Genomic DNA, 26636 nt, shown 5'->3' on the forward strand with positions numbered 1-26636 from the left:
ACTGTTCTTAACCTGAAGACCACTTTAGCTAATGGGGCCTCCTGCTGCCGCCACGCTGCCAGAGCACGATTTCTGTTCTCATCCTGAAGCAAAGTTCTTAACCTGAAGCACTATTTCTGGGTTAGCGGAGTCTGTAACCTGAAGTGTATGTAACCTGAAGCGTATGTAACCCGAGGTACCACTGTAATTCAGGCTCAGCTTTAGCCTCTGCTTTTGTGTGAGTGAGGTTAAGGACCACAACCCTTAGAATTTAATTGATATCAGTGCTGTCCTCCCAATTGTCAACATCCTCATGGATGCATGAGTGAGAAGTCATCCACAGTACATTATTCTTGGCTCTGCTTATCTTCAAGACCTCCTCTTACAGTACTTCCCCCTACTTGCATTCTTAAAATGTTTGTGAAGATTCAGTCTGGTCTTTGCAGCAGGTGAACAGACACACAAGACTGAGACATGCCATCTCAAGTTGTTTGTGGCTGTTTGCACATTACCACATACATCTTTCTCTAGTTTCAGGTTAAGCAGCAGAGCCTTTTATCAGGGAAATGGCATGGAAACATGAGAGGAACTTAATTTTTAAAGCCATTGATTGATACTTGCTTGACAACCGTAAACCACTGTTACAAAGACATTGAAAACACAATCTTTTTGAAATTGCTACAAAAACCTAGAATAGAATGTGCATTCATGAGTTGCCCATTTGGAATTCAGATAAATAAATGAAAGTACAGTATGAGGAACCACCATAAACTAAGCTCAGAATGCATTATCCAAACCACCTTTTTTTGCATGGACCTAGTTTTTAGTTTGGATTAGGATGGCAAAAATTCTGTAACTCAGTGAATGTTGTTCAGGCATGGTCAAACACTAAGGGGCTGAGCCAGTTGCCTGCTGCATCCTCCCCACCCTTTTCTGCCAGTGGGAGGTCCCCCTCCCCTTTGGCAGCTCTCCCATGAACAGATTAGCTGTGCTTGCCGCATAGCACACATCAGGAACCAACTGGATCGGCCTTTAACTTTCTTCCCAGTTTGGATATTCAATTACCCTCAAGAATAATTATAGCAATCCTATATCTAGAAGGGTAATTTTATTTCCTGTAATTGCTACTTCACTAGGATTTGCTCTTCTGGCATTTGTTGTGTAGTGATGCCAGTTGCATGCAAGGGCAGATAGTCATATCAAAAAGCAATGCGATTTGCAGTGCTTCCATATATATATATATATATATATATATATATATATATATGAGGCTGTTCTAATTTTTCTATTAATTTCACATGTCCCAATTTCCCCAGGGTAGGAGAATAATAGCACAAGAATGTGTTTTGAAAAATGCACCCGCCTGTAACCCTTCTGCGGGTATTGAAAGGTACTGCCAATTTTACTGAAGTGGAATTTGGACGCTTCTTGCATGGGGCAAATAGCAACTGGAAGCAATAACATGCAATCATGCACGATGTGAGGATAAAAGCATCTGTCTGGACTGGAGACAAGCTGTGTGGAATGTCTGCCACTCTTGTCCTCAAAGTGAGGAGTGATAGACATGATTGTCATTATGAGTAAAGCTCCAAGCAGAGAGACCGACAGCATTAGTTCATGGAACAAGCTCCATCCATGCCTCTCTGTTTAAATGTAGACTAGCAACTATAGCAAATGGTGATTTTAAACATAGCTGACTATAACTGAAGCCTGGATTGTGAACACATGCCAGACCTTGAGACTCTGCAACTTGTGGGGTGAACATGCAGCAATAATGTTTAGGTTACCCAGGCCAAACCAATATAATATGGTCTCCTGGTGGGAATGTCACTGCCAATTCCTGTGACTATTCAGGGCTAATATGGAGAAGAAGAGAGGTCGAAGAAATCACGTGGTTCCTTAGAAATTTCCTCAAGCTTTCTTACCATTTTTTAGTTATGCAGAAACAGAAGTCTATGGTGGTTGCCATCCTCATTACTTCATTTAATACATTCACTCCTGCAAGAAAATACATGTCCATTATGGGTTTTAGCTTCCATAGAGTGGAAATAGTGCAGATAGAAGGTAATGAAATTATTTTGTCTTGCTTAGCCCTGGCTAACATTGAGAAGGGATTTGTATGTGTACATGTGTGAAATGCTGTGTACCAAATCAGGCCCAGAACATATTCAGGCATGAAGTTTACTAGGCAGCCTTTTTGTGTGTGGTTTGCTTTCCCTGTCTCTCTACAGCATGGTCTCCTTTTTATGACACTGTGGGTCATCATGAGCAGAACCTACAGTTCTGTGTACTGTAGCTCACAACCCAAATTGATAAGATTGGCAAAGTGTGAAAAATTATAGTTACTGCGCATGGTAAATGTAGAGGTGATTCCAAAAAATGGTGGAGGAAATAAAGCAGAAGTTAGGGTAATGCCCTGTCCTGCATATTTTGCAAACTACTCAGAATTTTGATAGAATAATGGCTAACAAGCACCTCCAATGATGCAGAATCACAGCCTCCCTAAACAGGAAGGCATCTATATTGCTGCAATATGTTTCATGTGGGGCTGCCTCTGAAGATGGTTCAGAAACTTCAGCAGGTGCAGAAGATGATAATGCCTTGTCTTGCCTCAGTAATGGGACTGGATGGGAGCCAATAAACTGAAGCTCAATCAAGGTAAGACTGAGGCACTGTTAGTGGGTGGTTCCCTAGACTGGGTGGATGGGAGGTTTCCTGCTCTTGATGGAGTTACACTCCCACTGAGGGAGTGAGCACACAGCTTCTGGATCCATTGCTATTCACGGAGGCTCAGGTGGCCTCAGTGGCATGGAGTGCCTTCCATCAGCTTCAGCTAGTGGCCCAACTGTGTCCCTTCCTGGACAGGGATAGCCTAACTACAAGATATTGAGTGTATGGTGGCTCCATAACTCTGTACAATTCTGTTTAAGGTTAGTACAAACCACTGAGAGGCGAATAGGGATTTGCAGTACCATCTCTCTATTTGCTGTACACTTTACAGTCGAGGAGTTCCTAAACTAATTGCAGCGAAGTGGTATTTGTAAGTGATGCAAAGTAATTACATGTCAGTAATAAATGTAGAAATTGCTATGTGCGCATCTGCCAACAGCTTTTGAGTCAGCAGCAAAATCAGCAGATTGGTACTAAAAAAGAGACCATACTGGTCAGTGCCCATGGGCCATGGTTCAGGAAAGAGAATTTGAGTCATAGTAGCTGGCAGTGTTCTCTGTCTGGAGCTCCTGAGGCTCTTAAAATCAGCTAGCCTCCCCGTCCCCTCCCAAAATACTTGATTATTTGCTGCTAATAATAATTATCCCACATTAGAAAATCAAGCAATTGGAATAAGGCCCAAGAAAAGCAAAACACCAAGACTTTCATCCTAAGATATTGCTACCTGCCACCCCAGTCTCTGAGCAGCAAGAGACTCCGAGGGTTCCTGCACTTTCCCAGGGTTCAGTTTCCTAGGAATGAGGGTCAATGGGAGACCATGGTGTTCTTAGGATATATGGTTTTAACTACACAGATACAAGCTGAGCACAGGGTGAGGAAGTTAACACCTCAATAGATCTTGCTTCCCTATTAGGTTCCAGCCGAGCCCCAAGTCCAGAACAGAACAGACAAGCTCATAACAACAACATGCATAGGAATCCAATGCATATTTACTCAGAAGTAAGCCCTATTGTGTTCAGTGAGACTTGCTCCCAAGTAACTGTACATATATCATTGACCTTAAGGAAGTTCATGGATGGAAAGGGTCCCTTCCCCAACAGATACCATGTGAAAATCTTTCTGGAGGGTTGGGAGACCTTCTGGACAATGTGGGGTGCCGCATGTTAACTTCCATGAACTTGTTCACTCCTTCAAGCCTGATTTGGGGGTTCCCTCAGGAGTTCCTAAGCCTAGCTCCTCATTGTTCAGGAAGGCCCTCGACCCTCCAGAGGGGCTTTTCAGAGAAGCACAGGGATACAGGGGAGGCCAGTCCACCTATGAGGCCAGATGGGGCAACTGTCTCAGGTGAGCAACACATCCCATGTTGATCTCCCCCCTGCCACATCTTGTTCCTGATAAAGATCTTCCCACATCTCTTCTTCCCTGAAAGGGAGGGGTGTGGCATTTTGTGGTCCGCCTCGGGTGCCAAAATGTGTTGGGCTGGCCCTGGCTTGTTGGCTGGTGATTGTAATTCTGCAAGGGGTAAACTGCAGCACCCACAATTATTTGAGGCAAAGAATGTGCTTTATAGGTATTGTGTGTACACAGCCTTAGTCATAGGAGCCATCTCCTAGGGGCTGATGTCCCTTCAAACCCCCCCCCCATAAAATATGTGAGGGGGCGCCCCCCCCCCCAGGTTGATGGGTATTACCATTCACATGCTGTGTGTGTGCTGCCCCATGTGATCCATTATGCAGGGTGGGGCTTTCCTGGTCCCCCCAATATGGCAGGATGTAAGCTCTGAGAAGAGATGCGCAACAGCCACTAGGCATGTCAATAAGTTTTATGCAAACTCACATAATATCCTTCAGTATCCCCCACAGATCTCTCAGCTGTGCAGAACTCACCAAATATGTGATAAATACTTATGTGAGATAACACAGAAATTCTAAAGGTGGAGCCATTTCCATCTCTGCATCTCTGTCCCGAGATAAAAAGCTTCATTTGTTGAATGCATTGGAGACCAGCCATTAAAGGCCTTGCTGGAAAAACAATGGTGGAACTCCGAAATAACAGTGCTTGTAACATTCTGTCTACATTCCACATTGAAGGCAACAAATGTTAAGATCTCTTGATTTACACTTTTAGGATGAATACTGGATACTATTGATTCCCTCCCCCTTGCCCCACCATCCCACATTTATGGAAGACCATTCAAAGAGTGGTCACAGCGAAGTTGCTCTGAAAAAAGTATTATTGTTGATAATAGTTAGATAGGCATTTCAATAAACAAGGGGATTCCAACAGACATAAAGAGGGAGCTTCAGAATAAGCAGACAATCGCCTTATAAACATTTTACAAGCCTCTGGCCAATTTTCTACACTTGCCACTTCATACAATAATGAAAGAGAAAGAGGGAGGAGAGGAGGGAGGAAGAAGAGAAATAGAAAGGGACGAGGAAGAAGACAAAAAGAAAGAAAGAAAGCTAGTTTCAGACAGTGTGTTAACACTGGCATTTATTATTTTATGCTGCCCATAGGATAGGGCTCTAACATTGCCCAACTCCACCTAGGTTTGGAGCAAACGACCCAAAATCTCCGTCGCGTCTAATTAATGGGAGATTGGCAATATCTGCGTGAACACCCACCCCCTTTCCCGGTACTTATAAGACAAGCAGCAATTAACCTCCTGTGTTGGGGGGGGGGGATGAGATCCGCACATGATCAACCATGCTTGGTGGATAAGTCTGTTGGTTGTTGCCATGGCTACAGAAAGCTAGTGGAACCCAATGAGCTGTCTGCAGCAGTGCTGAAAGGACCAGCCATTTTGCGGGCGGGGGGGGGGAGGGGAGTAAAGAGAGTGTTAGCATATTATGCTGGGCTTTAGTGTGGAGTACACAAAGCGCGCGGGGGGGGGGCGTAATTTATTGCGAGGAAACTGAAGAAACGAGCCCATTATGGGTCTAATTAATAGAGCCGGGAATGCCTCCCAGCTGCCATTTTGACAAGCTGCCTATCGCCGCTGCTCTCCTCCCCCCCCCCCCACCACCACCCCCAGCTGAGAAAAGGTGGAATGCAGCGTGATAAAGGGTACATATCTCAGTCTCGCGCGCGGGCAGGGGCTGCTTTTTGTGTGTGTGCGCGCGCGCGTGTGCGCGTCTTGTTGGGGTGGGGGCTGGGTGGGAAGCGAGGCTCCTCTGCAGTTATCTCCACAGCTCGCCGGCTGGGCTCTCAGAGCGCGAGCTGGTGACCCAAAAGAAGGGTGTTGCCCTCTCCTCACAACATTGATCCTGCACGCTGCCTTGCTGCTGCTGCTGCCGCCGTCGCTTCATGCAAAACACACCCCTGGCTGCAAGCAAGCAAGCAAGCAGGTGTGCAGCTCAAGACGAGCTCTGTCTTGTGGTGTGTGTGTGTGTGTAAGTGTAAAAAAACAAAAAGCCCTCTCAGGTTTGTATGCACTTCCTATTAACAGATTGCTGTCTTGGGAGCATCTGGCTGTGGATTTAGTCGGGGAAGGAGGTTGCTGCTGCTGCTCGCGCGCGCCTGAGCTGCTCGGCTAGAAAGGTAAGCTTTTGTTCGCCTGCTTCCAGTTCGTAGCCCTGAAGACCCTAGTGGTATATGTCTGTATGTATATATTTCGCTTGCATTAAGTTGTTCTAAAAAAGAGAAAAAAAGCCGTCCATGTTGACTTTACATTCAATTGCCCGGGCGATTATTTATTTTGATGTGTAACGTGGAGAGAGCCTTTCTTTCAGTAAAACAGATAATCGAACTGTCAGGCTTGGGCTACTACTGCAAGCGAGCAGTTGCTGTTGGGATCTGTGTTAACTCTCCCCTCTCACTTCGTTTCCACATTCAGAGATGATGATGTGCATTGGGGGGGGGGTGTCTTCTTTTGTACCACCACTGTCCCAACTCTAGGAAATCATCAGTATGCCCCAGGACTTGGGGAGAGTTTTTAAAAGTATAACCATCTGAAGCCCTTGAAACCCCTCCATATTGCGGTGTTGACATTCTGCCCGGCGTGAATGTTGCTATATAACTAGATTGGAAGAGCACCGGCCACCCCTTGCCCTCTCCACCACGGCTCTTGCATTGCATTGCATTGCATTGCATTGCATTGCATTGCATTGTTGTAGTATGTAGGTCATAAGGGAAAAGAGGTGTTTGCACTCGTCTTGTGGGCTGCACGCCCCGTTGCTGTGTTTGATTAGTTTCTGATGGCTGTGCTGTTAAGAGGCGAGTAAGGTAGGAGAGAAACAGTTCACACCTCCTTTTCAAAGAGCTCCCACAGACCCACACTCAGGCACACACGGAGCACAAAACACCCACTGTGCGCCTGAGTTGGGGGCTGGCTTGATAGAAAGGAAGCCAGTTCTCCACATGGACCACAAATGCAGCTATACTGGGGTGGAGAGCGAAACTCCTTTGAAACACAACCTCGGTGGCAAGCTGCATGTTAAGAGCAATATCGGGGACAAAGGAAATGAAAGATACACACATGGAATGTCTGTAGACCTTACTGAAGCAGAGTGGTTCTGGCATATGTCTAGGTGCTAAACGTATAGGCTTTTGGTTTCTTGAAATAACTCGTAAAACTGATCAATAAAACCACAATCTGTTGACATAGCGTAAGGCAGATAATGTTTAAATTATGGTAAAGGAGAGAATTGTACTCACTCCAGGTTACTAGTAATAGGTGGCTGTTGTTTTGCTAGAATGCCATCATTTTTGGCTGCTTAGAACATTGTTGAAAACCTGGAGTGCCTTTCATGTTTTTATAAAATTCCATGCTTTCTCAAAGCACTACTGGATAATCTTTAGAATATACTTAACATAATAGAATCGCTGCTAGATTAAACATTGCAGACGGCTGCGCCGAAGTCAATAGGTAAATTAGTAACAAAGGTAGTATTATGTGCTGGTGAAGCAATAAAGATGCCAAAGTCCAATACATTTTCAGATGTCTTTTCCGTATATATATATATGAGCATTTATTAAATGCGATTGGGAAATGCTGTACTCAGGTGTGCACAGAATTACACATTCACATTTAGAGTCGCTTGTCTACCAAGTCCTTTGCAAAGCATCTTCTTTGTTTTGTGTTGTTTTTTAGTTTCATCTCCAAGCACTTAAGTTACTTGAACTGGCCTGTTTTATATTTCTTGTCTTTTGTTACACTTCAAGATCTTTCAGATATAGGACCTGACTGCCCCCCCATCCCTTTCGCTATGATGTGTCATTCATTCATAGTATCACACAGATTCAATTTAACAGGTATTTATTGATTCTGCCCTGTGTCAAGTCCATTGTTAAACACTGACTGCAGCTTCACACAATGCTTTTTTTTTAAAGGATGGCATTTTTAACAGGGACTAATGCAAGTATTGTGTGCAGATCATAATGAATGAAGTTTGTACATACAAGTTGCTCTGTGTGTGTACACAGTGTACACGTGCTGGGGTGTGTTGACATTTAATTTTGTCATAGAATTCCCTTTTCCTTGCAACTTCATAATGTATGGAGTGCCTTGTGTTAAAGAGTTTTCCCACAGGATTCCAGAAATGGTATTTGAATGGAGCTGTGCTCATTGAAACATACCTTCAATTTAAACATGGATTTCTTCTTGCTTTTAATAGCACGTTGACCTCGGTCATAAGTAATACAGTGGAGCCTTAAGAGCTGTCTGCACATTCAGAAAAATCTAGTCACATAATCCTGGAGGACCCTAACAACTCCAGAGACAAATGTGGTTTAATGAAGGAAAGATATGCCAGGAGAGATGGGGGAGAGACTCCCCTCTGCTAAATTCTCAAACATGTACAGAGGGCTTCAAGAAGAGTAATGTTATTTCTTCACTTCACACTGGATTTGCAGGCACTTGGAAGTAATGGAGAATATCCTTCTTGCTCATTTTTTTTGAGTGCCTTCAAAAGCATGGCACAAAAGGAACCAAGTAGTTAATTGCATAGTGGGGAGAGCAGAACTGTGCCCAGAGGCTGCACCCACTCTGTGTTGCTTCATCTTATGAATTGGAAAGGGAGATGTCTGCAGAAGGTAGCTTGCTACATGCACCTAGGCTTCCCCTGCTCATAGTGTGGAATTAGGGTTCTGTGTTGTGGAGTGGAGCCTAGGCACAAACAGGCGACTTACCTTGTACAAACATTTCTTTTGCCCAACTCATGGATTTCAAGGGCTGCTGGGTGCGGCAGGCAGGCAGAGCCCCACTCATCCCTTCACACAATTGTTAATCTTGTGGCGGGAACACCCAAATAGGGCTCTAGCCTCCCAAAATAGAGCTCTAGCCTCTGTTCATCAAATAACTTGGGGCACAGGTGACCAAAAGCAATGTAGTTAGGCCCTTAGTCTAGCTCAGCTGTAGTATCCAAGCTGGACTGGAGTAAAATTGCCCCAGGCTTATGGGGCACAGGCGTAACAAGGCAGAGCAGGGAGGCAGTGATTTCATTCCATTCCCTTGTTTGCTCTGTTTCATGTAGAAAAACAGATGGTGCTACCTGCTTTTCTGTGCCAGTGCATCAACCTTTAAATAAATATGTGTAACTGCCTCATCACATCTAGTTCTTTTCTTGGCAGTTGGATTGAAAGGCAGACTTGTTTTTGGGAGGCCAGATGTTGGCAAGCTGATCAAGACTTATTCTAGAGATGACAAAAAAAATGATGGTCAGTACACCTGATTGTTACTTTTATATTTTGTCTTTCCTCGAAGGAGCTCAAGGCAGTGTGGAAGGTCCTTCACACATCTGGGGGAAATAGTTTCTCTGGGCACTCAGGAGTGGGGGAACCTGTGGTTCTCGAGATGTTGCCTGGTTGGTAGTCAGGAATGATAGGGGTTTCAGTCCTAATAGTATCTGGAGGGCCACATATTCACCATCCCGATGGTACTTAGTTTTTGTGATTCTACCTAGAAATCTAAGTTGTGCTAGGGGCAAGGAGCAAGAGTCCATCACCCTGCTCTGGCTACTCTTTGTGTCAGCCTTCACCATAGCTCTGACAACTTTATTTATGACACTACAGGCAATCCATGGTTTTTTCCACAGGAGTTACTTTCTGGACCCCAATGCATGTTGGTGGGGCCCGCGTAAAGCGTTTTGCCCACCCCCGTTCTGCCCCTTCCCTCCCTGCCCCCGTTCCACCCCCATTCTGCTATTTTAGTGATGTTTTAGGGTTACTTCCTGGTTTGGCCCCGGGCGTATGTGTGCAATTGCATATCCATCGGTCGTTGCTTGTATTTGTAGGCCACCCAATCACCAAGTTCTCTGGAAGAATTTCAAATAACAATAAACACATTTTAATACAACCGTAAACCACTGAAACAAAAGATATTTAATGCAGTGTTAGCAAGATAATACAGGTGACCAGTTTATCATGCAGCTGCATGCACAGCTTGGTAAACTGCCTCTTGGTAAATAGTCATATGCATTAATTAATTCACTGGATGTTCCCTATTGCCCAGCACTTGTTGTGGGGAGGGCATTAAACTGACATTTAATGGAATGCCATTCATGTCCAGCTTTCGTACACCTGTAAGTTACAGAAAGGCAGAACCTACAGGAGCAGTTCTTTACTGACAAGTATATGAGTCTTATAATCTATATTTGTTTGTCGATATGCTCATTTTAATGGACAGTAATTTACAGACATTTGTCTAAGGCCTATTTTTCACTGAGATTGTAAATCTGTCCTGGCTGTAATCCATCAGAATGCAGGTGGGATCTTCACACGCACCTTCCTAACAACAGCAAAAAAATAAAAAAAGAGCCCACATGCAAAGACTGAGAAGGCTATGCTAGAACTCTACATCTCCCTGACATGCCAGTTCTCAAGGTGGAGGAAATTTATGTGCATTGGAGGAGCATTCAATCATGTTGAGCCCCCGCTTCCACCCCTGCAATCTTGAAGTAGTAACACAGGTTTACCACCTGCAGTGAAAACTGGATGTGTGTCTCTAGCAGCTGAATATACAGAGCTCTGAAAGCAAAAATAAGACAAATGATCACGTGAAATATCCCAGCTTTGGCAGTATGGCGCTATTTTGTAGCAAGTTCAAGTCACACAGTGTGCAGGAAATAAAGTATTCGGATCTCAGGATATGGTGTAAGATCCAGTGTTAGTCATACTAACGTTGATCCATTGAAAGAAAGGGATTTGACTGATGTTCATTGATTTCACTCTTGAGTATGACTTGGTTGGGTATCACCTATGGTCTGGAGGCACATGAGGTCATCATCTGGTTGGTGACCTAGGAACCACTTTATATGCCAGTCTTTATATGCCAATTGCTCTTTTGTGTGAGGATGGCTGTTGTGTTTTGTAATACTTCGTTCTGGCACTTGGTCTCCTGCTTTGCTAGGGTTTATGAGCAAGACAAGCTGTGCTCTTAAATTAAGGCAGTAAATGGAATGAAATAAAAACATAAACATATTCCCATTCAAAAAGTACACAGATTTAAAGCTAACATGTTTAGTGTTTTGCTACCAGGCCACAGAAAGAGAACACTGTCTCCATTTATGATTACAAATTTACTTTTGGCTTCTGTACTGAGAACCAAACTATACATGACATTAAATGTGTGAAAACATTTACTCTGCATGTTCTGTATTCACTAAATATTGGCTGCATGGTGAGAAGAAAGAGCAGAAGTGGGGGACGCAGCTTGACTTGTCATTCCATCAGGTCTCAAATGCAAATGAAGAAGTTGGCTTATGTTATCACTGTTGTGGTTTCTTTTCTGTCTCTGTTGACTTTCCTGCTCATCTAAGTGGATTTACCATTTGTCCAGACTCTCATACAACTGATTATGGGAATGCATACAATATGTCAAGGATGGGGAATCTGTGACCCACCAGATATTGTTGGGGCATAATTCCTGCCATCTCTGTCCATTTGCCATGCTGGCTGGGATTAATGAGAGTTGGGAGTCAATCAACACCTGAAGGGTCACAGGTTCCCCATCCCTGTGATATGGGCATGCAAGATGTCCCACTCATTGCCATGCTCAAATTCTGACTCTGTTGACAGACAGATGTCAAAGCCATATCTTTGGATCATGTGGATCATACTAAGTCTGCCTGTATTTTTACAGTAATCACAAAAGTGTGTTGAGAAATCAAGTAAACAGAACTGGAAAATATATGTTTAAAAACTACTATATGATCTCTGTAAACATGAACATTTTAAATTTATGTTGGAGGCATTCCCATAATTCACTCGAGGGTATGATTCAGGGTTTTTGTCATCAACCAATGTCTCCTAATAGTGCAAAATCTTACTGTAATTATATATACTAATAGCAAACTCCTTTGAATGTGGATTCTTAGGTAGCCCAAATTCCACATATTTCTAATCCACACATGAGATATTGGCAGGCTGGGGGGAATGGGGGAATTCCAAAGCTTGCAGAAATACAAAAACATAAACAAAACAAAACCCAATATCTTGGAGGGGAGACAAAATATTTGATGGAGTACGTTTTCCAGTATGTCCCAACATGGCCTTTGAGAACAGTGTGGGAGGCCTCTTGGTGGTGATGCCAATAAGCCTTACCTGTTTGGTGGTAACACCTGGAAGTCCCCTAATTATGGAACTCCCTCCTGTGGAGATATGATTGACAGTCGGAGAATTTGCCTTCTCATAGAACTGCTACTGCTTATTGAATTGCTTGTGCCCTGACAGCTAATATGTCACATTCAACAAAGCTACAAATCAAGAAAACACAAAACAAATATGTTTTTTCCTGTTCATGCTGAACTTCTTACTGTTGAATTTTTTCTTTCATTTGAAAAACAACTTGTTTCTGAACAGTGTTCTTATGTACTCGTTTTTAACAAGAAAGAAGCACTGATTTGGGTGCAACTGTGGATTTGATGTTTTCAAGTCAAATGTTAGACGTTTCATCTGATAGGAAAAGAAATTCTATTTGAAAAAGCTGGAGCATATTCTTTTTATTTCAGTATTGCTTTGCTGAAAGATCTTTATGCAAAATTATGAGCACAAATTATTTTTGTGTGTGTACAGTTGTCGTTTACCTTTCAAGTTTAAAAGAAAAGCATTGTGTTTATATGACACTTCAATGGCCAAGTTGTCAAAGATGTGGGATATACTGCATTCACCCTATTATCTCAATAAAAACCCTGTGATTGTTAATCTGCTATCAAGATTCCTTTAGATCACAACTGCTTAAAATTTATTTTGTATCCCTATAAATGAGTTCTTAAGACCAACATGCTTGAGTGAAGGGGGACAGCAAAAAAGAGTGTGTTGTAGAGAATAAACAGAATCGATATCAGCAGTGCTCATACTAGAGTGGGGGAAATGGAACAAAGCCCTGCAGGCATATAAAAGCAGTAAAAGCAATCGATGGTCTGTTAATTTATAGAAGCTATAGCTTGCTATGAGAAAATAACAGCTATGACTGAAGGTCAGAATAGATGATTGAGTCCTTGGAGTTTAAAACACGATTGGTTTTAAATATTTCGAGGAATGAAAATCCAAAACAGTTCTAAATTCTTGCTAAACAGAGGAAGGGTGTGTTTACAGAGTCTGAAAGAAATACTATATATTGAGACAGAAGCATAAGCATATGACTACGTTGATCATTATCTGGTTTTAATATTCCAGGAATATGGTCTGATGTGGAGAATCATTCAAGTGGGATATGTGTAAGAATAGGTAAGGATAGAAACACTGTGGTTAGATTTGGCTTTTAGGGTTATCACAGAACAATACTGGGAGGCCCAGTATACACATAGGGTGGGAATGTGAACCCTTTAGGAGAGAGGAATAATTCCCAGTATGAAACCATGTAGACTACAGACTGGTTCTCCACCTTCATCATTTGAAAGGATTGCTGAAGTCTTGGCAAAAGACTGAAGTTGTGATAGTGTGTATATTTCTCCTGTTGTAAGCCTTTGTGGGGGTCTTACATCTGGGACTTTGGGGCCCAGTGTGCCACAGTACCTGCACCACTTGGGCTAATTGCATGCAAAAGGAATGGTGAACCAAATCTTTTGCTCTACAGTTCAACTTCTGCAAATGGCTGGGCAGTGTGCTTCAGCTTTCAAGCCCAACAGGGTTAGGTGTCCTGATGAGCCAATAATGGCCCACCTGGCTTGGCCTTCACTCCTTGGTCTTGAGACTGAGCTGCTGTAGTCTGTTTGGAAGCCCTACTTCCTCGCTGCCCTGACACGTCTTTAGGAAAGCTAATAGTCTCCATCCTCCTCAAAAGAGTGAAAAATATTATACAGTGGTACCTCGGGTTACATACGCTTCAGGTTACAGACTCCGCTAACCCAGAAATATTACCTTGGGTTAAGAACTTTGCTTCAGGATGAGAACAGAAATCGTGCTCCGGCGGCGCAGTGGCAGCAGGAGGCCCCATTAGCTAAAGTGGTGCTTTAGGTTAAGAACAGTTTCAGGTTAAGGACGGACCACCAGAACGAATTAAGTACTTAACCCGAGGTACCACTGTATAGGCTTCACCTTTCATTTCTCCACTGATAGCAGAAACTATTCCCCCTCATCAGCTGTATGATTTCATTATATTGTCAATCCATGGTATAACAGTTTTAAAAGAGTGTAATGATAACTGTGTGAATTTGTGGGGCATAGTGGGAGGAAAGCACCCAAAAGAAGTGTGCCTCTGTTGACCTACAAAATGAATGAATGACAATTTGACCATAAATAAGTCAGTCTTCTAAGACCATAGCTTTGACATACTTTGGCGCACACAGTTCTTTGGAAGAGCTCTTTTCTTTAGGAGTCAGTTTACAGATAGGGTATCATGTAACTTGACCTGCAATGGAGATTTCTATCCCATCTTTAAACAAGCACAAGAGAGAGTTTTAATTCCCGTTTTGCATAGCTGTACAGTTGCACGTGTTTTGAACCGACACAACATCTGATTCACAGAGACGTCTGGTAGCTGATTTATGGTTTTGCTTACACACAATTCCAAGATTCAAGACACATACAGTATTCTCAGGACGAGTAGCCCTAGGAGAAATTTCTGTTGAAGTCTGCACCTGTTCAAGCAGCACATGTCAGCATGAAATACAGTCTAGTTGTATGGTGAAGCATAGGAGGGGAGCATAGTAAGTTAACTGCTGTAAAATACAATATTGCATTCTTATGACAGTAAGACTTGGATGTCTAGAGAGCTTAAAATTAACTCCTGATTTAAATGCAGCAGATGCTGCTTTGAAGTCAATTAAATATATTTTAGAAAGTTTCCTAAAAAGTGAGTGCATTGATATACATCATCTAAAGACTGGTGTGTGCGTTTACAAAATCAGCTAGTTGGCTTTAACAGTTGCCTCCATCAGGAATTATTTCTTAAATCGATGTGCAGGTCAAATTCAGTGGTAATAGGACACTGTTGTTAAATAGGTACAATATTTCACTTTTTAACTTACATAATTCTTGCACTTGGTTTTCTTCACAGTGTGATCTTTTTTCTTTTAAAAAAATAGGCCCCAGCCTTTGGTGGCATTTGCATCAATTGATGTGGCTTTCAATAAAACCAGCGCTTTTCCCCCCAGGGGGGTACTCAAGAATATGCAGTACCGGCACCTTGTTGTTGCTGTTGTTGTTGTTGTTGTTGAAAAGTGTTGCACTTACTGTAACAACTTTGTGGTGAGTACTAGCACCTATTTTTCTAGATAAAAAAGCAGTGAATAAAACAATCAAATAAAATACATAAAGCAGCAACATATGATGGATGCAAGTTCAGCAGCAAAAAATATTCTAAAATGAGGGTCTACCAAATTTGTAAAAAGCTTCTGTCCTGCAGACAAATGCCTGCTGAAAGTGTTAACTGGGTGGTAAACAATTGGAAGGCTGAAGGGGCTCTAGGTACTATTCAATAATCTGGATGAAACCACAGAAATGGCCTCTTGCCCCCAACCAACTGTGCCTCAGCCATGAGCAGGAGGGGGATTGCAGTCAATTACAGTGGTACCTCGGGTTAAGTACTTAATTCGTTCCAGTGGTCCGTCCTTAACCTGAAACTGTTCTTAACCTGAAGCACCACTTTAGCTAATGGGGCCTCCTGCTGCTTCCGCGCCGCCGGAGCACGATTTCTGTTCTCATCCTGAAGCAAAGTTCTTAACCCGAGGTACTATTTCTGGGTTAGCAGAGTCTGTAACCTGAAGCGTATGTAACCTGAGGTACCACTGTATTCCAAATCTAAGCCATTTAAGGCTTAAAAAGTAATCACCAATTCTGAATTGTGCCCCCAACAGTGCAACTGTTGTGGAACAGGTATGCATGCAGGTCTCACTAGCTGAACTCAAAGCCTTATCCAGAAAATCATTTGTTAGGCAAGCATTCGCATAATGAGTCAAAAAATTCCATTGATTCCTCTGGGGAAATTTCCCAGCCACAGAATTTTGCCCCCAAAGTGACAAAAATACCCATGAAAACCCTCTGAAACCTTGCAAAAAGGCAAACAAAGAAAGAACAAATGCCTACCTTATCCTCTGCCCCTTTGCAATGGGAGAGAGAGAGTTGGCCATAGTGAATATGGAGACCCAGCCATTGATTTCAGTGGCTGGAACTTATTTCAGCTATTTAAAATAGTCACTTGAGGATTTGGAAATGATTCAATGCCATTTAAACTAGTTTTGAATCTCTGAGCAAAAGTGCAGGTTTCCATTTATTGTTTGTTAGTGGGTGGGGCACGTTTGTCATTGCAGGTTAAAATTTTGAGGGGGTAAATAAACATGTCATGAAAGTCATCCTTGAACATCTTCAAGTTGTGCTATTTCAGAACTTTGCTACGTAGGATAAACTCTTCCTTAAATGAAGAGATCTGCAGGCTGTGTTGCTCTTTGGTAGGTAAAATTCTCATTTAATTATAAGTCTGAACCCAGGTTAAAAAAACACATCTAAACAAAAACACAACAGATTTAAACTGTTTACCATTTCATGCGTTTTGGGCAAGCATTTGCAGTGTGGTCATTTCATATGAATTCTCCACAGGGCAACTGCAACAGAGCCACAGATCAGTTTCTTCTTATTTGTGCACCTGCACAATGGAACACTGGGTTGTGATAGTGACATGACAAAATGCAGACTTTTTTCTTAAAGTGTAAAAAGTGGAAGTGAGGGGAAGAAACCTCAGCCTTGTCCCCTTACAGTTAGGTAAGCCAAACACACACACTGAAATTAACAGAAATCTCTCTTCTTCATGCTCTCAAAAAAGCAAATGAAAACCTTCCCCTTGCAGGGAGGAGTCTGGAGATAACAGACGAGACTGAAAAAATGGGAAGGGAGTTTCAGTTCACTGTTAAATTTCATACCCCTCGTGATGGGTGTGGATGCATTGAAAGGACACAAGTCACAGTGCTTTTTTCAGGGGGTACTCAAAGGTATGAAGTACCCAGACCTCTTTTTTGTTGTTAAAAAGTGTGGCACTTACTGTTACAATTTCATGGTGAGTAGAGCACCTATTTTTCTAGGGGGGAAAGCAGTGACAGGTCACATTCCCAGAAGGAATACAAAAAAGATGGTTGGAAGTGATAATCGCCACTAAACTCAGGTGAAATGTTTTAAATCCAAGGGATTGTTTTCTTTCCCTCTCTGATGATGCTCTGCAACTCTGTCCTGATGATCTATGCTGCCAATTTACCATTCTCTTCCCTAGCCATAACAGAGACTTCCGCTGCGCTAACACTAAACCAAAAATTCTATCTCAATAAGCCAGAACATCCTCTAACAGCATCTGCCCACTGGTGGCCCATTTCCTAATGTTTTGTTCCTTTACAAGTTGTTGTTGTTGTTGCTGCTGTTAATTCAATTCATTGCCCACCTTTCAACATCCTGTCCCAGGGCAGGTTACAACAATTTAAAATTCAGTATTGAAACTATTGAAATAAATGGTGTGGGTGACTGAAATAGTAGATCAGAAACATTTGAACAGGAAAACACTTTCCCTTTAGTTAAGATGAGAATTGTCTTCTCTGGTTGTACAACTAAGTACCATTGTTAAATGGTGCTGTAACAAAGACAAGCACCGTATGCCATAAAAGGGATATTTTTTTAAATGGGTAACAAAATTATGTACTTGTAATAATGGGTGAACCTCCCCCCTCCAGGCTGAATTTGGAATGGGCTGGCCTAATTGGTCTTATTTATGGAAAATAATTCATTTCATTTTTTAACACAATACAGACCCTGCCATGACCCACACAATGTTATCTGTAGTGCAGCAGGGCCAAAACACCAAATCCAGTTCTGCTGAGCTTTTCTCTGCCACCCTGTTTCCTTCTCAAAAGCCACCCAGGCAGCACTGATAGGGTTGTTTTGCAAGAGGCCTTTTGGTGAAACCTCCATTTCTACCTGCTACCTTGAGCACCAAAACAATAGTGTTGAAAGGCACCAAGGACCATGGGCAATGTAGTTTCCCATCAGTGCACCTGAGCTCCTCATGCCCATTGTAAATATTTAGAGGTTCTGGCAAGTTACATTTCCCAGGGCTCCTGATACCTGGGAAGCTGATGTTTCAGTGTTCAAAATTCTAGGGAGGAATGGAGGCTTTCTGCAAAGGCTCCCCGTTATTGTGCAAGGTAGGCTTTGCATAAGGGAAGGGGCTAGCCGAGTGCTGGTTTTCATGAACTCATATAGCAAATTGTGCTGGTCTAATGGTGTTGTTCCTGCCAACCTAGCGGTTCAAAAGCACGTCAAAGTGCAAGTAGATAAATAGGTACTGCTCTGGCGGGGAGGTAAACAGCGTTTCCATGCGCTGCTCTGGTTTCACCAGAAGCGGCTTAGTCATGCTGGCCACATGACCCGGAAAAACTGTCTGCGGACAAACGTCGGCTCCCTTGGCCAGTAAAGCGAGATGAGTGCCGCAACCCCAGTTGTTCACGACTGGACTTAACTGTCAGGGGTCCTTTACCTTTTTTAAAAATGGTGTTGTGGGGTGGAGGTGCTTATCTTCCTAGCAACTGAGTTGTTGCTTGATACTGAGAAGCGGGCAAGGCAGCAGAGAGGCCACCAGTTTAGCCTTCCTGCTGCTGCATTTACACTGTGCTGACTTGCCTTCCAGGAGATCAGAAAAGCACCTCTGCCCCATCATGCTATCCACTTCTGGTGTTATGCTTACATTTTGCCATTCAGCATCTTCACAAGTCATCAAAAAAGCTTCCTCTCTTTTATTGAATCACACCAAGTATCTAACTAAGTAATTTTGTTACGCTTTCTAAGGGTGGAACTAGACACATGTATTTTCACTGCTTAAATGCTTCTATTTAGTAAGAACAAATCATCTTCTACTGCCTATGTAGCAGAATTCCAGCTATATAGAGAATAGGTTATTTGTAAGTTCTGGCCATGCAGTGAGTCTAGCATAGTTTACCTGCACTCTTTCAGAAATGTGTGGAAATGTAGGGTGCTAGCTGATGCTGCCTTTAGCAGAGAGGGAGCCATGGCAGTATGTCTTCTCCTAATGAATTGCAATAATGTTGGAAGTCTAGTCATGCAGGACTCCACAGTGTGGTGGTCATTGTTGATTTGGCCATCATTGCTCTAGTGTCCCAAGAATATCTGTTCTGATATGGGAAGGAATTTAATAATGGACACCTTCCCACAGGATTACAGGCTTCCAGTGTACCAAATGGTGCAGGCAAAAACTGCCAGTTGCACTCCCAATTACTCAGAAAAGAGCTCCAATGTCCTGTCCAGATTATTCGCATTAGACTTTTCTAAGCACTGACCGTGCAGGCAATCATCACCTCCTTCCACCCAATGTTGGCTCCCCAGAGTTTCCGAAATGTAATTTGGTCTTGCAAATCAGTGGGCAGAGTGTGATTTATTAGCAGTACAAGCATAGAATCCCTAATCTCCTCTTGTGGTCTCAACATCCACTTATCTTTCCTCAGCCACAAAAAAAGCACAATATACTTCCCACAAATGCTTGAAACTAACACAACCTGCACTACCATTAGTGGTACTCTGAGGAGAACTTCAGTGGCAAACAATATCCGTCTCCTCTCTCTCTCTTTTGCCTGCAAAAAGCTGAAGTAGCACATGATAACATACCAAATATTAAATATGTTTATTTGCCAACAAAAAGCGACCTCAGCATTTGAATTATTGTATTGTTTCTTTACCCCTCTCCCATGTTATTTGTTAAGTTAAAGGGCTACATGTGAGTACAGGTGCATATGGATAAGTCTCTCTCATATATACTATACCTCAGTGCCAGATGAGAGAATCTAGGTTCAAACAAAGAGTGAAATTACACAACCTTATTCTTGTCAAGTGGGGGAGGTCATGTCACACACAACAGTTTTCAGCTTTCTTAATTATGTGGCTGCATAATTTGCTTTCACCATACCATGTGCTGTTTTCTAGATCTGGATTAAACACTCCAAATACAATCCTCACCCCTCCCCCGCTTGCAGTATTTGATTGGACTTCAAGTCAAGGTAGCTTTCATTGAAATTCTTGCTTAGTTTAGAGTTAATTTTTCTGTGTCACATACACATATATACATACTGTGCATATTTATGTGTGTGTATTATATACATGCAGTTTGCATATGTGTGTGTCTTTCTATATCATATTTATTATATAGGATTCATTACATCATTGTTATACCCTGTCCTTCCTCCAAACAGCAGCTAATATCTTAAAAGTTTACATAACAATACTATTAAAAACATAAGATAACCACAAAACCAAAAAAAGTATTTATCAACCAACTTCGTCTAAGTCCCTAAAACCTGGACAAAAGTTTTTATAATTTGCCTGAATATTCCTAATATGAGGGCATCAACCAAAACTCACCTGGCAGGGATTTTCATATGTGACATGTGTGTCTGTCTGGTTGGCAGTCCTCAAAGCTGGCATCCAAAGCTGTGGTGAAATAGATAGTTTAATTCCAGGTAAGGGATTACAATTATCCTCGATTAATTATGCTCCTATTTTAAATATTCAGTGTTTTAGGGGGTTGTTTTTTAAAACAACAACATATGCTCTTGGCTCTTGGGCAGTCAGTTAGCTTGGGAACATCCTGTACCGTTTGGCTAAGGCAAGGGATAAGTCTTTACTCCCCCTCAGTCCAGATAAGCTCCATTAGTTCAGTTGCAGAGTCAGGTTTACCACTTGACTGAAGAAGGCACTGACTTTTCTTTTTATGGTGTATCTGTCTTCATCCCAAGTGCAACTTCTTAAATATATGTAATGGTTTGTCCTTTCTGAGTTCCCAAAGCCCAAAATAATTTGGAGTTGAGTTTTGGTTGGAGCAGGGTTAGACTCCCATAAACTCCAACCACCACAGCCAGGGGTAATAGGAGGGCAACAGGTTCTCTAAATCCAGGCTAGAGCTGTGCTGAAATGTTAGCAATACAATCACTGTCCTGAAGCCAAAAAACAAGAAGAGAAGACTGGCAGGCAGCCCTCAGACCAAATCATATACAAATACAGGAAATACAGGTGTGTGTATTTAACCCCACTGTTAAAATTGGGTTTACATTCTGGGGGGCCCTGTGCATAAGCAAAAATCACATATTTGGAGAGCACCCTCTAAAAAGCCTCTAAATGCTTATTTTCCCACCTGCTCTCCAGTGTTCTCTCCCACTCTCTCTCCACTTCAGACCAAAATAACTAGAGTTGAAGCTCTGGGGTCTGCTGGAGGTTGGAAGATGCTCCTCATGTATCAGCTGATAGGTGGGAAGGCTGAGCAGCCTAAACAAAGCTTTGCTGTGCCTCCTGTCTCTTTGGGGCTTCCTCCTCCCGCATTGACATACCCTTTGGGCTCCGGAGAGGGTCTCCTTGTGAGCCACGAGGACACTCTAGCTCTCTCCTGCCCTTTCTTGGTGTGGTTCTATTTATTTCCCAGCGCCATTCGCATATGTGGTTGCGTGCAAATGTGGGGATACCTGTATGGGATGGGAATGGGAAAATGATAAAGCGCTGGTTCCCGAGTGCACTCCTGCCCCAACCCCAACATTAACCTGGAGCAGTCAGATGTGTCCACTTCGTGGAATCATAGAATTGTAGAGTTGGAAGGGTCCTCCAACCCCTTACAATGCAGGGATCTTTTTGCCCAACGTGGGGCTCAAAACTATGACCCTAAGATTAAGAGTCTCATGTGTTTACCACTTGAGCTAAGATCATGCCTCACTGAATTCCTCCTGCGTTCCCATGTTGTGCATGATCCTGTAGGTCCTGAGGAAGTGTGGAGGGTGAGAAACAGTGCAAGGGTGTTTTCTTCAGCTTTCCACTGGGTCTGCTTGCTGATGAGAGGTCTCATTAGAGCTCATTGAGACCTAGTAAGGAAAGTGGTAACTTCCCACCCACCAAAAAGTTTTAAAGAGCAGCAAAAAATTCAGGGGAGAATGTTTTTCAAGAACTGCAGGGTGGGACAGGAACAGCCTCAGGTTTGGCACTGATGCATTTTCTGCCGTTTCAACACCCTAAACTGTCACTTGGGATATATCAGTGATACTGTGATACTGTTATCGCTTGCTCTTCTTACTGTGATGTGTGTTATGATTCCTTTTGCTGCTTCATAAGTTTCTCAAGACTGGAGCATCTTTATATTGTGCCATCTGCAAGGCTTCACATTGTCCATGTGTAATAACAAAGCATAATTCAGTACTTGGATCTTCACAACAGCCCTCATAATAGTGAGCAAATGCATTCTGTAGCAATTGCCTTCCTTTGACAACTGTGTCATCCCTTAGTGAAGATTGGTATATAGAGTTAATTCACTGCTATTTCCTAATCCACTAATTAGAATTGATGTGACAGGTTCTCCTGCCTCTGTACTTTAAGGAATCCCTACAGCCTGATCTCTTCCAATCTGATTTTGCTTAAGCTCATTTTCCAGGTTGCCAGTTCAATTTCTAACAGACTGGCAGTGTGTGATATTTCTAGTTAAAAGAATGTTGTTTCTCTCTTGGTCCTAATTGTAAAGGCTTCCATTTTGTGTTTAATTCTCTGGATGATGCATTGAGACTTTCTCCCTAATTCATTATCTCTGATACTTGCAAACTGATACTTCCCACTTTTTTTTAAAACTTCCCTTTTTTAAAAGGTTTAACTTGGCTGGCCCACATCCATCCATTAGAAATGCGCAAGTAACACTGAACTTTCCTTAGCAGAATTGTTGGGCTATTTGTAGAAAAAGGAGCAGTTTTACTAGTGGCATTTATTGGTTTCTAAAGAATAAATCCAGCAGAGCCATTTAGTTAATAGCAAAATTATGTTTATGAGAGACTATAAGCAGTGCCTTTCTGGATGAGACGGAGGTCTAACTCAGCCAGTATTCTGCTTTCTTAGCAGCCATCCAGATGCTTCAAGATGCTCTTGAGTCAGCCATGAAGCAAAGTAATTCCTGGCTGTCTAGTTGTGAGGCCTGTAAGTTAAGAATGCATTCTTATAATGACCCAAGGGTAAAGCGAAGGTTTGCCTATTGCAGTGATCTCATAGTAGAACTGTAGCAGGGGCAGAGAACCTCTGGCCCTCTAGATGTTGTTTGACTACAACTCCCAAAAGTCTGCATGGCCCAATGGTCAGGGGTGATGGGTGCTGAAAAATATCTGGAGGGTCACAGGTTCCCTATGCCTGCTTTTGCAATTGCTCTCCCTGGAGTTTCTGAGGCTAATTTGTTCCCATTAAGATGGACTGGTATCTCCCAGTGTAGCATTTCACCATAACTATGAATGCCAGCCTTTAGGCTATATGTGAGAATGTAAAATATACAGCAGTTAAACTGACCATACATAGGGAAGCAGCAAGTTTTGTCTCCCCACATCTGCAAACAGCAGCTGCTTGGATTTGCCTCATCCATCTTAATGGGAATGATTAAAAATGAGCCCACACTTTTCTGCATAGTCAAAACTGGGGTGCACGTCTTCCAAGACATGCTGCTGGGAGAGTCACACGGCCTGCACCTCACTCTCACCCAAAATGGCCACCGAGATCTCGTAAGAAAAAATGGGGTGTCCTGCCTTGTATTCCGTTTCTTAGTTACACTTGAGTGTGATGCTATAAATTCTAGGCTATAGGGCAACCCCCAGGATACAAAGTCTGCCCATCTTCACACTGCCTAAGTTTTAAGATAGTGAACGGTTTGCTTGGGAAGAGATGTTCTGTTTCTCTGATCCGTTCTGCTGTGTGGCAGAGAGCTGATTGCATCACATTCTTTGTCTCTCTTATTTATTTACAGTATTTCAGAAATACAATGCATGTAAAGAGAATTGACCTTGTTAGAATTAAGGAGCAATTGTTTGGCAGCACGTCCAGGTGTCTCATTAAACAATAGGCTTCTGTTTGGTTTATATGCTGATTTGCCCTGTATGTGCTATTAACTGTTAAATAACATTGCTACTGAAGGAGCATTTTACAGGTGCGAGCAAAGGTATCCCAGGCTCTCTGAGAAGCTTCTGATGCAACCTCAACATACCTCTCTAGCTCAAATTAAAATCCAAGCTAGAGAATAACTTCTGGCTCTCCCAGCCAGCCAGCCAGCCAGCCACCCCAATCCCCGAAACATCCTCTTCCATTCCCTCTCCATTTACTGGGTGGCAGAACAGGTGTGCCCCAGCCATGAAAAGAAAGAAAGGACCAAGTTCAGATCCCACTTTTCTTTCTGAAATTATGGGAAACAGCTCAGTTTCATTCTTCATCAATCTGGTTTGGGGTGGGAATGATCTTGCCCAACACAGTCTTTCTCTCTTTTAAAAAAAGCACATTTCATTTCTTCAAAAATGCATGGGCCTATTTCAGTGGTTCAGTATGCTGTAGTGGTTAGAGTGCTGGACTAGGACCTGGGAGACCAGGGTTCAAATCCCCACTCAGCCACGGGGCTCACTAAGTGACCTTGGACCAGTCAGTTTATTTCAGTGTAAATGACTTCATATGGTTGTTGTGAGGATGGAATGAGGAGGGGGAGATTCACACCTATTGCCCTGAGCCCTCTTTGGAGGAAAGGTGAGCCATAAATGTAATAATAATACAAGTAAATTAAATACATTGAAATATTTGTTTGCCATTCAAGTTTGTAAGGAGCACTCAAACTTCAGCTTTCCACCTTGGGTATCATGGCAAACTGAATTGGCCAAATAGGTAGTACTGCAGTAAGCTGAGCTTGTAAGGAAAAGAAAGTGACCAGGGAGAGGGGGGAGTAAGTGGCAACAAATATGTGGCTCATTCAGAAATATGTCTGAAGTAGGACATCAGTCTCTCGAAGTCCTGTCAGCCATATTCTCTCCATATTGCAGATGAGGATGTGAAAAGTTGATAGAACAGTGACTCGCATAAGGCCATTTGATAGGGTTTGTGACGGAAGTGAAATTTGAATCTTGTCCTGCAAAGATCACATCTCTCAGACTTGGTATATACTACTCAGGCTGTAAATAGCAGCATAATGTTAGAATTGGGGCATAATCTGAGGATAAAGTTGCTCCTTGAATACAGAACACATTATCTTAGCATACTACAAAATTAATAGTTGACTGTGGGTTAACTGAGGAAACCAGAAGCATATGTGGTGATATATGTGGAGCTATGCTCAAATGAAGACATTTGATGGGATCTGTTCCTGTCCAGAATTAATCGGTTGCTGCTAGATTGGTGTTGGCTGTAATTGTTTTGGAATTAATCAAAATGGTGTATTAATGATTAACCAGTGCCACTGAGGTAGGACCAAAATATTTCACCCCTTGCTGCCAACTACCTATTGCAGTTAGAAGTTTATACATATGGAAGTTTGCAAAGCACACACAACACCAGGCGGTGCAGGTAAGATTAACTACATTCAAGGGTCTACTAAAATATATCCTGTGTAAATAATGACCTAAGTAATGGGATCTTGTCTAGCTTATACAGCAAAGATTCCTTAGAAAGATATGTGTGAAGAATGCCCCAAGTTTGATAGGCCTTTCAACATAAAGATGCAACTGTATAGATATACTCATCAGTAGTCCCACTGACATCATTGAGCTTTATATGTTCCTTGTGGACTGTTTTCAGGTGACTTGCATGCTTCCACATGCATGAAGATTCCACCTGCTATATTCAGCACCTAGCCAGAAGAGAAATTGTTTTGAACTAAGTTTCTGCACTATGATAGTTCCTTATACATATTATAAGCCCACTGATAACAATGGTCCTGCCTGGCTTTGGACTGGAGACATTACAGCCTCAGGTTAGCGGACAGTAAAACTGTGCATAAAATTTCATATCTGTGGATACATACCAAATAAAGAATATATAAGCTAAAGCTTTGGCCTTTTAAAGGCTAGAGGACACAGAAAGTTTGTTGACTTTCCCCCAGTAGAATTCCAGATCTTCCTAGTGTTCCTATTTTCCAGGGACATCTCTGATTTAGTGAAGTCATCCCAGTTTCTGATTTGATCCCACTTTTCCTTAGGATGTCCCTATTTTTATTGGAGAAATGTTGGAGGGTATGGAGTTATCCGACCCCTGAGCCATCGGAAGCCAATCTTGTATAGGGAAGTTTTTTTTTAATGCTTAATGTTTTATTATGTTTTTATATATGTTGGAAGCTGCCCAGAGTGGCTTGGGCAACTCAGTAGGGTGTGTGGGGTATAAATAGTAAAATTATCATTATGGAATGGGACGTCCCTATTTTAATAGAGAACTATTGGAGGGTATGGAATTTTCTTAATTTTGCAGTGGTGTGGTGACTGTGAGTTAATAGTTGAATATACATTAAGAAGAGATAACACATCTTTCCTTTATCAGGAAAGAGCATTGCTTCTGAGTGATGAGTTCCTCCAGTTTAGATGATAACTTACAGCACTTTATGTTGACACGAAGAAAGCATTCATTTGAATTTCATTCCGTCTAATTTACAAGAAGAAGAAAAGTCCCATCGCCATGTTGTTTGTCTGTGCTCTGGAAGGCCAATTTTTGTTTTGTTCCATTTCTCCCCAAAAGCAGTAACTCTGCTCATGAAGAATGCCTCCATATATATCAGTGGCATTGTTAACCAAATGGTAGCATGTAAAACTTGA

The 26636-nt window shown here is 42.4% G+C and overlaps 1 protein-coding gene and 1 long non-coding RNA gene across 33 annotated transcripts in view; one reads left to right on the forward strand and one right to left on the reverse strand.

Annotated features, from left to right (window-relative positions):
- LOC308485166 overlaps nucleotides 1–5365 on the reverse strand; it is an 86558-nt gene extending 81193 nt beyond the window's left edge. For all 3 annotated transcript variants that reach the window (XR_013990437.1, XR_013990438.1, XR_013990439.1), the window contains exons 1-2: nucleotides 5315–5365; nucleotides 1905–1977 (exon numbers count right to left, since the gene is read on the reverse strand). This is a non-coding gene — a long non-coding RNA (uncharacterized lncRNA). The remainder of the gene's footprint in view (nucleotides 1–1904; nucleotides 1978–5314) is intronic.
- A 117-nt stretch (nucleotides 5366–5482) lies between these two features.
- The window catches only part of SORBS2 (sorbin and SH3 domain containing 2), a gene marked incomplete at its 3' end in the record, with an annotated part of 186285 nt that continues 165131 nt past the window's right edge, over nucleotides 5483–26636 (forward strand). For 28 of the 30 annotated variants that reach the window (XR_013990350.1, XR_013990351.1, XR_013990352.1 and 25 more), the window contains exon 1: nucleotides 6101–6192. Of the gene's footprint in view, nucleotides 5719–5797; nucleotides 6000–6100; nucleotides 6193–26636 lie in introns of those variants that run through there. The other 2 variants (XM_081020453.1, XM_081020457.1) reach the window with 2 other exon arrangements.

Source organism: Podarcis pityusensis, assembly GCF_964106645.2.
Source record: "Podarcis pityusensis genome assembly, chromosome: 9".
Lineage (NCBI taxonomy): Eukaryota > Metazoa > Chordata > Lepidosauria > Squamata > Lacertidae > Podarcis > Podarcis pityusensis.